Genomic DNA, 9,280 nt, shown 5'->3' with positions numbered 1-9,280 from the left:
CCCAGCTCTTGCCTCATGGTGGCCTTCCCCGGCCACGTTCCTGCCAGCCTCCCGGTAGCCTCAACAAGCCCGGCTCCTGCCTCACACTGGCCTCTCCAGGCCCAGCTTCCGCCCACCCCGATGGCGTCTCCCGGCCCAAGGCTTTCTCAAACCAGCCCCACAAGGCGCAGCTCTTGCCTGTCGTTGGCCCCTGGAGGCACAGCCTTTGACTCCTCCCAGTGGACCCACCAGCCCCAGCTCTTGCCTCAGCGTGGCCACCTCAGGCCAAGCAACTGCCTCTTGGCAGCCTCCACGGGCCCAGCTCTTGCCTCTCGGCATCCTCTCCAGGCCCAGAATGGTTTCCAGCCAGCCTCTCCCAGCCCAGCTCTCCCTCCCAGCTGCGTCTGCTGGCCCAGCTCCTGCCTCACGACAACCACGCTCAGCCCAGCTCCTGCCCAGCTCCTGGCAGTCTTTGTAGGCCCCAGGCTCCTCTAAGTCAGGCCTTCCAGTCCCCACCTTTGGCTCCCTGGCAGCCTAGAGAGGCCCAGCTCCTGCCTGACAATGGCTTCTCCAGGCCCAGCTCTTGCCTTGCATCGGCCTCCCCAGGCCATGTTTTCCCCTGCCTGGCGGCAGCCTCGACAAACCCAGCTCCTGCCTCCCGATGGCCTCTTTAGGTTCATCTCGTGCCTCACCGCGGGCTTCTGCAGGCCAGGCTCCTCCCCTTTGGCGGCCTCTGCAGGCCCGGCTCCTGTGTCCCGATGGCCTCTTAAGGCCCAGCTTGTCCCTCACAACAGTCTCTTTGGGCCCAACTTTTCCCCTGTGGCGGCCTCTCCAGGCCCAAGTTGGCCTCCCGTGGCCCAGTGGCTGCCTCCCAGCCTCCTCTAGAGGCCCAGCTTTCTCTCGCGGCTGCGCCTACAGGCCCAGCCTCTGTCTCCAAACAGCCTCTTTTCACTCAGCTCCTGCCCAGCTCCTGGCAGCCTTGGTAGGCCTGAAACCTTCTCCGGTCCAGATCTCCAGGCCCAGCTCTTGCCTTGCAGTGGCCTTCCCAGGCCCAGATCTTGCCTCACAGCGGCCTTCCCCAGCCATGTTCCTGCCGGCCTCCCAGCAACCTCAACAAGCCCGGCTCCTGCCTCACACTGGCCTCTCTAGGCCCAGCTCATGCCTCACAGTGACTTCTCCAGGCCCAGCTCGGGCCCACCCCGATGGCGTCTCCTGGCCCAAGACTTTCTCAAGTCAGCACCTGCAGGCCCAGCTCCTGCCTCCCACTGATGGCCTGTGCAGGCCCAAAGTGTCCTGAAGTCGGTCTCGCCAGGCCCAGCTCCTGCCTGTTGTTGGCTCCTGGAGGCATGGCCTCTGCCTTCTCCCAGTGGACGCCCCCCAGGCTCAGCTCTTGCCTCAGCGTGGCCACCTCAGGCCAAGCTCCTGCCTCTTGGCAGCCTCCATGGGCCCAGCTCTTGCCTCTCGGCATCCCGTCCAGGCCCAGAACTGTTTTCAGCCAGCCTTTCCGGGCCCAGCTCTCCCTCCCAGCTGCGTCTGCCGGCCCAGCTCCTGCCTCACAACAACCACATTTGGCCCAGCTCCTGCCCAGCTCCTGCCCAGCTCCTGGCAACCTTTGTAGGCCCCAGGCTCCTCTAAGTCAGGCCTTCCAGGCCCCATCTTCAGCTCCCCAGTGGCCTGGAGAGGCCCAGCTCCTGCCTGACAACGGCCTCTCCAGGCCAAGCTCTTGCCTCGTGTCAGCCTCCCCTGGCCACGTTTCCGCCTGCCTGGCGGCAGCCTTGACAGACCCAACTCCTTCCTCCTGATGGCCTCTTTAGGCTCATCTTGTGCCTCACCGTGGCCTTCTGCAGGCCAGGCTCCTGCCCTTCAGCGGCCTCCGCAGGCTCGGCTCCTGTGTCCCAATGGCCTCTTAAGGCCCAGCTTGTCCCTCGCAACAGTCTCTTTAGGCCTAGCTTTTTCCCTGTGGCGGCCTCTGCAGGCCCAACTCGGCTTCCCGCGGCCCAGTGGCTGCCTCTCAGCCTCCTCTCCAGGCCCAGCTCTCCCTTGCAGGCCCAGTCCCTGTCTCCAAACAGCCTCTTTTGACTCGGCTCCTGTCCAGCTCCTGGCAGCCTTCATAGGCCCAAAACCTCCTCCAGGCCCAGATCTTGCCTCACAGCAGCCTTCCCAGGCCCAGCTCTTGCCTCACGGTGGCCTTCCCCAGCCACGTTCCTGCCGGCCTCCTGGCAGCCTCAACAAGCTCGGATCCTGCCTCACACTGGCCTCTCCAGGCCCAGCTCCCGCCCATCCCGACAGCGTCTCCCGGCCCAAGGCTTTCTCAAGTCAGCCCCTCCAGGCCCAGCTCCTGCCTCCCGCCAATGGCCTGTGCAGGCCCAAAGCATCCTGAAGTCGGCCTCGCCAGGCCCAGCTCCTGCCTGTCGTAGGCCCCTGGAGGCATGGCCTCTGCCTCCTCCCAGTGGACCCCCCAGGCCCAGCTCTTGCCTCACATTGGCCTTCCCAGGCCATTTTTGTGCCTTCCTCTTTACAGCGTCTCCAAGCCCTGTTCATGCTTTTCATCAGTTTCTAGAGGCCCAACTCCATTTTTCCAATGTACTATTTAGGCCCTGCTCTTGCCTTTCAGTTGTCTCTCCAGATGAAGAACTTTCTCATGTCAGTCTCACCAGGCCTAGCTCCTGTGTCTGGTAGGCCTTTAATGGCTCCGCTTTTGCCTCACGGCCGCCTTCCAGCTCCTGTTTAACGGCGGCCTCCCATGTCCCACCTTCTGTCTTCCTCTGGCCACTCCAGGCCCAGCTTCTTCCTTGGTGGCCTTTTTAAGCCCATAGTTTTTTCCAGTCAAGCTCTCCAGGCCCAGCTTGTGCCTCTGAGTGTCCTCTAGGATCTCAGCTTCTTCCTAACAGTGACCACTTTAGACTCAGCTCATTCTTACTGGGACCTCTTCAAGCCATGCTCCTGCTCTTGGCAACCTCTAGTGGCCCAGCTTCTGCTCACAGCTGCCTCTCCCTGCATGCCTAGCTCCTGCCTCTTTGGGGCCCTTACAGGCCTAAAAGTTTCTTAATTTGTTCTTCTCAGGCCCAGCTCCTGCCTTCTGGTGGCCTCTACAGGCCTGGCTTCATCCTTTCAATGGCCTCTTTAGGCCCAGCTCCTTCCTCCCATTGGCCTCTCCAGGACCAAAACGTCCTTAAGTCAACCTCACCAGGCCCAGGTCCTGCCTCCTTGCAGCCTTCAGAGGCCCAGCTTTTGCCTGCCAATGGCCTCTTTAGCCCTACCTCCTGCCTTTCACCAGTCTCTCCAGGCTTAGCTCCTTTCTCTTTACAGCCTCTGCAGGCCTAAAACTTCCTCAATTTGGCATCTCCAGGCCCAGCTCTTGCCTCCTGGCAGCCTCTGCAGGCCTAGCTCAAGCCTTACAACAGCCTCTTTACCCCCAGCTCCTTTCTCCCAGTGGCCTTTCCAGGCCTAGAACTTCTTCATGTTGACCTCACCAGGCCCAGCTCCTGCCTTCCGGCAGCCTCTACAAGTTTAGCTCCTGCCTCCCAGGGATCTCTCCAGGCCCCAGACTTTCTCAAGTCGACCTCACCAGGCCCAGCTTCTGCCTCTCGTCAGCCTTCCAAGAGCCAGCTTTTGCTTCACGTCTGCCTTCCAAGTCCCAGCTCCTGTTTTACGGTGGCCCCCTGAGGCCCAGCTCCTGCTTCCCAGTGGCCTCTTTTGGCCCAGCTCTTGCCTTACCACGGCCTTCCAGACCAAGTTCCTGCCTTTTAGCAACCACTACAGGCCCAGCTCTTGCCTCCTTTCAAGAACCAACTCCTGCCTCATGGCGGCCTCCCGAGGGCAACTTTCTGCCTCCTGTCAGCCTTTCCATGCCCTGGTCCTGCCTGCTAGTGGACTCTGCAGGCCCTGCTTCTGCCTTACATTGGCCCTTTTATGAAGACCCAACTCCTGCCTCACAATAACCTGTTTTTGCCCAGCTCTTGCCTCCTGCAGTCTCCTTAGGCCCAAATTTTCCTTCAGTTGACCTCTCCCAAGCCCATCTCCAGCCTCTCAGCGCCCTCTTTAGGTCCAGCTCCTGCCTTAATAAATTGGAATAAATTATTATTATGTGATTTTTATGTGAAATCTTTTTTCTGCAAAAAGTAATGAAAATTGAGGTAAAGTATAAAAGTCTAACATGTAATTTCCTCTGTTGTCACCCCTTGTATTAGTGACAGTTCTCTAAAGGAGCAGAACTATTAGGATGGATGTATATATACAAGAGAGTTTCTCAAGGAGTATTAACTCACAGGATCACAACGTTCCACAATAGGCTGTCTGCAAGCTGAGGAGCAAAGGAAGCCATTCTGAGTCCCAAAGCTGAAGAACTTGGAGTCTGATGTTCTAGGGCAGGAACCGTCAACCATGGGAGAAAGATGTAGGCTCGGAGGCTAAGCCAGTCTAACCTCTTTATGTTCCTCTGCCTCATTTTTATTTTTGCCACACTGGCAGCTGATTAGATTGTGCCCACCTAGTTTAAGGGTGGGTCTGCCTTTTCCAGCCCCGTGACTCAAAGGTTAATCTCCTCTGGCAACAGCCTCACACACACACCCAGGAACAATACTTTGCATCCTTCAATCAAGTTGACAGTATTAACCATCACAAGTTCAGCCCTTGTCAACTTTAACCCATACACATCTTCTGAGATTATACATAATCTTCAAATAAAGACAATAATAATGTCATAATTATGCCTAACATAATGCAAGTATCCTTCATACAACTGGAAACGCACCAATCCTCAACCCAAATGCTGTTATATAAAGCTAACACTGAAATGCTTATATGAAGTCAATAAATTTTATTCATACGATAAAGGAGAAAGGAAATAAAATGAAGATATATTCTTAGTACAATCATATATGTGCACAAACATGTTTTTAACAAAAGAAGGAGGAAATACTCATGACAATTATAGTCCTTGTTTCTGCAACTGGTCACATGGTCATAGCTGGTATTGATGACTACCTTCTTCTACTACCCATTCTGTATTCTTTTTGCCTTCAGCGAGCATCTCAGCAGGTTTTTTCCTGGAGTGACCCAAGCCTTCATTCCTGAAGGGTCTGGGCCATTTGTAGTCCTGCCTGGGTTGGGCTGTTATAGTTTCCCATTGACCTTAATCACAGGGCATGGTAATACTAAGAGACACCCTAAAGGATCTCCTGTGTTCCACACATACTCTTCCTTACCTCCTCTGTGGAGTAGTAGACTGATTGCATCTTGATAGTCCCAGTGAATCATCCCAGAAGGTTGTATCTCCCTTCTTAGCCTGTTGACTTAAAGGTGGCAGGACTCCAAAGTGGTGGCAGCATTCTTCCCTCTGGAACTAAGACCTCTAAGCCAGCAGAATGTAATGTTGTGGGAACAGGAAGCCAAAATTTTCTAGTGGATCACTAGGGGTGATGGTGAGTGATGCCACTTCTACTTCCACCCCTTGATTCCTGGACCCGTGAATCCTGGCTATGGGATAAACAGTACCGTATATTGGATGCTGATTCCGAGCAGACATGGCCTTCTGGAGAATTTTGCCCCAGCCCTGCAGAGTATTATCACCTAGTTGGCATTGTAATTGTGACTTCAAAAGGCCATTCTACCTTTCTATCCAACTGCTTCAGGATGATGGGGAGCATGGTAGGATCAGTGAATTCCAAGAGCATAAGCCCACGGTCGCACTTCTTTAGCCGTAAAGTGAGTGCCTTGGTCAGAGGCAGTGCTGTGTGGAATACCATGACGGTGGATAAGGCATTCCGTGAATCCACAGATGGTAGTTTTAGCAGAAGCATTGTCTGTAGAATAGGCAAACTCAAATCTGGAGTATTTATTCCAGGGAGGACAAACCTCCGCCCTTTCTATGATGGAAGAGGTCCAGTATAATCAACCTGCCACCAAGTAGATGGGTGATCACCCAAGGAATGATGCCATATCAAGGGCTTAGTGTTGGGCACTGCTGCTGGCAAATTGGGCACTCAGCAGTGGCTGTAGCCAGGTCTGCCTTGGTGAGTGAAAGTCCATGTTGCTGAGAAAGTCCATCCCTGCCACCATGGCCACTTTGTTTATGGGCCCATTGGGCGGTGGCAGAGGTGGCTGGGGAAAGAGGCTGAGTGGTATCTACAGAATGAGTCACCCTATCCACTTGATTATTAAAATCCTCCTCTGCTGAGATCACCCTTTGGTGAGCACTCACATGAGATACAGATATCTTCACAGTAAGTATCTTCACAGTTTTTGACCACTCAGAGAGGTCCATCCACATAGTTATCCAAATTTCTTTGTCACTAGTTTTCCAATCATGCTTCTTCCAAGTCCCTGGCCATTGAGCCAAACCATTGGCTACAGCCCATCAATCAGTAAATAATTGCACACCTGGCCATTTCTCTTTCCATGCAAAGTGCACAGCCAGGTGCACTGCTTGGAGTTCTGCCAACTGGAAAGGTTTTTCTTCACTGCTGTCCATAGGGGTGTCCCAGAAAGGGGCTATAGTGCTGCAGCTGTCCACTTTTGGGTGGTGCCCGCATATCGTGCAGAACCACCTGTGAACCAGCCCCTAGTCTTCTCTTCCTCTGTCCACTGATCATAGGGAACTCCCCATGAGGCCATTGGTGCAGGCTGGGGAAGAGAAGGCAGGGTGGCAGGAGTGGAGACCATGAGCATTTGAGCCACTTCCTCATGTAACTTACTTAGGCCTTCAGGACGTGCTGGAGCCCGATCACATATATACCACTTCCATCTGATAATGGAATGCTGCTGTGCATGACCCACTTTATGGCTAGGTGGGTCAGAAAACACCCAGTTCATGACAGGTAGTTAAGGTTGCATGGTGACTTGATGACCCATAGTCAAATGTTCAGTTTCCACCAAAGCCCAGTAACAGACGAAGAGCTGTCTCTGAAAAGGAGAGTGGTTATCTGCAGAAGATGGCAGGGCGTTGCTTTAAAATCCTAGAGGACTATAACACCATCCCCATCTGCCACTGACACCTCAAGCACCATTGGATCCGCTGGGTCATATGGCCCAAGTGTCAGAGCAGCTTGCACAGCAGCCTGGACCTGTTGCAAAGCCTTCTCCTGTTCTGGACCCCACTTCTGGTACCAAAATCTGTATTAGGGTCCTCTAAAGTGATAGAATTAATAGAATATATATATATGTGTGTGTGTGTGTGTGTGTGTGTATATATGTATATGAGTTTATTAAGGAGTATTAACTCACACAATCTCAAGGTCCCATCATAGGCCATCTGCAAGCTGAGGAGCAAGGAAGCTAGTTTGAGTTCCAAAAGAGTCTGATGTTTGAAGGCAGGAACCATCCAGCACAGGAGAAAGATGTAGGCTTGGAGGCTAAGCCAGTCTAATCTCTTCACGTTCTTCTGCCTGCTTGTTATTCTGGCCTCGCTGGCAGCTGATTAGATGGTGCCCAGCTGGATTGAGAGTGGGTCTGCCTCTCCCAGTCCACTGACTCAAATGTTAATCTCCTTTGGCAGCACCCTCACAGACACACCCAAGAACAATACTTTGCATCCTTCAATCAAGTTAACACTCACTATTAACCATCACACCTCTCCTTCCTTCCCCAGTTCCCACCACAAAAGCATAATAATTTGTCCAAAGAGGCCTACACTTAGTCCCTCTCTAAACAAAATGCCACGTGGTTGTAGGCTGAGTGTCACTCCTTTGTCACGTCTCCTCATTTATTTTTTTTATTTTCAAGACAAGGTTTCCCTCTGTTGCCCAGGCTGGAGTGCAGTGACACAATCGTAGCTCACTCTAGCCTTCAATCCTGGGTTCAAATGATCCTCCCACTTCAGCCTCCTGAGTAGCTGGGACTACAGCTACTTAACCACTATGAACGACTTTTGGCTCATTTTTAAATTATCTATAGATATGGGGTCTCACTAGATTGCTTAGGCTTATGTGGAACTCCTGGCCTCAAGCGATCTGCCTGCCACAGCCTGGTTCAAGCGATTCTCCTGCCTCTGCCTCCCAAGTAGCAGGGATTACAAGCATGCACCACCATGCCCAGCTAATTTTCGTATTTTTAGTAGAGACGGAGTTTCACCATGTTGGCCAGGATGGTCTCGATCTGACCTCGGCCTCCCAAAGTGCTGGGATTACAGACGTGATAGTGTTTTAATTGCCCATTTTAATTTTCTGTTAACCTGAGACTTCACGAGTGATAAAGAATGTGATAAATCCATTGAATGTGCTGATTCTTTGCTCGATATTGTTCGGCATGGGCTGTGGAGTGAGTGTCTTGATCTGAGAAAACGTCACTGAGAGTGCCAAACAAACCAATATGGCTGTTCAAAGCCAAACAGACCAGGTATGACCACTCATGCCTGTAATCCCAGCAGTTTGGGAAGCTGAGGCAGGAAGATCACTTGAGCCCAGGCTGGAGTGCAGTGGTACAATCATAGCTCACTGCAGCCTCAACCTCCTGGACTCAAGTGATTCTCCTCCCTCAGCTCCCCAAGTAGCTGGACCACAGGCGTGTGCCATTATACCTAGCTAATTTTTTTTTAATTTTGTAGAGAGGGGGTCCTGCTGTGTTGCCCAGGCTTGTCTCTAACTCCTGGCCTCAAGCAGTCCTCCCACCTTGGCCTCTCCAAATGCTGGGACTATAGGCATGAGTCACTGCACCTGGTCTCACTTGCCTTTTAAATTCCCTTGGAGGTTTCCCAAGAGCAGTAGTCCACATGGGAATACACTGTATTCTCCAGTAATGTAAGAACCCATTTAAGCCACACTGCAAGTCCATTGACAAAAGTCAGTCTACAGCCAACCAATGCGTCCTTTATCTGTGTCCAGTTCATTAATTACTGCGCTGAATATAGCCCCTGGGTCAGCTTGTGTTTGCCAATCTCCTGGACTCAGGTAGCAGCTCTCCGTGTTGACCTATGGCTTGTGATTCTGGAACTGTCATCTGTGGGCCAGCCAGTTGCCTGGAATCCTCTGGCAATTGGTTGAATAGAGGGGTACATATGGCAATAGTAGCAGGCAGGTCCCTGGACATCTCTAGAGTAAGTCCTAGGAGGAGAGGCTACTTGTTCCTGAATATATTTATTTAAAAAAAATTTTTTTACTTCTTTTTTGAGACAGAGTAAACTCATTCTGTGGCCTCAGCTGGAGTGCAGTGGTATGATCTTGGCTCACTGCAGCTTCCGCTTCCTGGGTTCAAGCAATTCTCATGCCTCGGTCTTCTGAGTAGCTGGGATTACAGATGTGTGCCACCATGCCCACCTAACTTCTGTATTTTGTTAGAGATGGGGTTCCACCATGTTGGCCAGGCT

Source organism: Macaca fascicularis, chromosome 3 (genome assembly GCF_037993035.2).
Source record: "Macaca fascicularis isolate 582-1 chromosome 3, T2T-MFA8v1.1".
In the NCBI taxonomy this organism is placed as follows: Eukaryota; Metazoa; Chordata; class Mammalia; order Primates; family Cercopithecidae; genus Macaca; species Macaca fascicularis.
This window is presented reverse-complemented; position numbering follows the sequence as displayed.